This window comes from Vicia villosa, unplaced genomic scaffold (assembly GCF_029867415.1).
Source record: "Vicia villosa cultivar HV-30 ecotype Madison, WI unplaced genomic scaffold, Vvil1.0 ctg.000566F_1_1_2_unsc, whole genome shotgun sequence".
Classification (NCBI taxonomy): domain Eukaryota; kingdom Viridiplantae; phylum Streptophyta; class Magnoliopsida; order Fabales; family Fabaceae; genus Vicia; species Vicia villosa.
In genome coordinates this window covers 33,479-35,240 of record NW_026705258.1, presented here as the reverse complement: position 1 = coordinate 35,240, position 1,762 = coordinate 33,479, and positions in this window count along the sequence as shown.

Sequence of the window (1,762 nt, the reverse complement as noted above, 5' to 3'; positions counted from 1 at the left end):
AAAGAGAAAAGTTATGGTGAGTGAGCTATGGAAATGATATTCCAGATCAAGTGCAGATGTTTGGTTAGCTTCTATATGATGTTTAGAAGCTAACAAACACAAAAGGCCTCAAAATGCACGAGAGAAATTCAAATTCCACAATTTGGTACAAAGCTTTACTTTTGGAAAAATTTGAATGGTGATTTCTGGTTGTAAGTGTTTGGCTTGTGTTTTGAGGTTATGGATAGCTTCTAAATGATTAATAGGAGCTATTTGAATTGCCAATTAGGTTTGGAAGTGTTTGGTTTGGAAAATGGCAAGTTATGAGCTTAAAAGCTTCTTTAATGGAGGTTTAAAATTGACTTTTGGTTGGGAAGTGTTTGAGAGGCTAAGGAAGGTATAGACACCTTCTAAATGATGTTTAGAAGTTGTCTAAACCATTGGTTGACACCTAAAACTTTTGGAACTCAAAATCACTAGAAAAATGCAAAGATTGGGAAATGAGAATTTCAAGTGAGGTAGTGACTTGGAGAATTCTGGTGTGTGTGATCTAAGAGGCAAGGTCCTCTATTTATAAGCAAGAATTAGGGTTTGTGGATGGAAAAAGTTCAGAGTTTTAAGTTCACATGTGACTTGTGTACCATCTTGCTTGTTTGGGAAGAAATGAGAAAGTTATGGTTCCCATGGTGAGTACAAACTTTAAGCATGCTTGCAAGGACTTTGATATGATCTTAGAGGCTTTCTTGTTGGTTTCAATTTGCTTTTGGGACAGAATAAACAAGTTGGGAGCTCAATGCAAGAGTTGTTGGTGATTAAAGTCACTTTACTAGAATGGAAGTGTAACCTTTATGCTTGAAATGGAATGATTCAATGGTTAATGGCTTAAGCACTTGGATCATAGCCCTAAAGAGTGTGTAATCTTATGATTATAGCCTCTTAAACAAGTTATATGGGCTGCAAGAAAGGAATCTTTGCATTTGAAATGGTTTTGGTTCATAACTTCTTCATTTTCTCCATGTTCTTCTTCATTTTCAAGTGTTCATGGTGCCTTATTGTCAAAATAATATTCCATGATCAAGCCATGAAATTTCATGCTACTTAGCTCTTTGGAAAGCACTTGCTGCATACTTCAAATGAGTAGTTGAAAGTTTCGTCAAACTCTTTTTGGATTATTGAGAAAAATGGTCATAAAGTTAAGAAAAAATCCAAGTAAAACACTTGAAATTTCTCCAAGTCTTTTTAAAGTTATCTTCTTAATTCCATATCTCTCAAAATAATCACTTTTTGAAAAAAGTTCCAATGTGATAAGTTGTTTATTTTACCAAGATCTACAACTTTCATGTTGGGAGTTTTTTGAGTTGTGTGGGTGAAATTTTGAGATCCATGAACTAGGCCAAAATACACTTAAAACCCCTAGTTTGACTTTTTGTTGACTTTTTGATTCTTGATGAATTCTTTGAATTTTCTTTGATCAAATTTCTTCAATATCCATATGATGATGATTTGGATCTTTAAAAGTCCATGGTTGACTATTTTCTTCAAAAGTCAAAGGTTGACTTGCACAATTGACTTTTTCCAAATGAATGACTGTCTTGTGATTTCCAAATGAATCAAGATCTCCTCTTCAAATGAATGATGTGAATGAACTATAATGTTGATTTGGATGCCCTTGAATCATATTTTGAGTCTTGGAACCATCTCCTGATTAAAAGTGAACCTTCTAGAGAAATTAGGTCAAAAACCCTAATTGGAGCTCCTGATGAATTTGAAGGTGATTGATCTT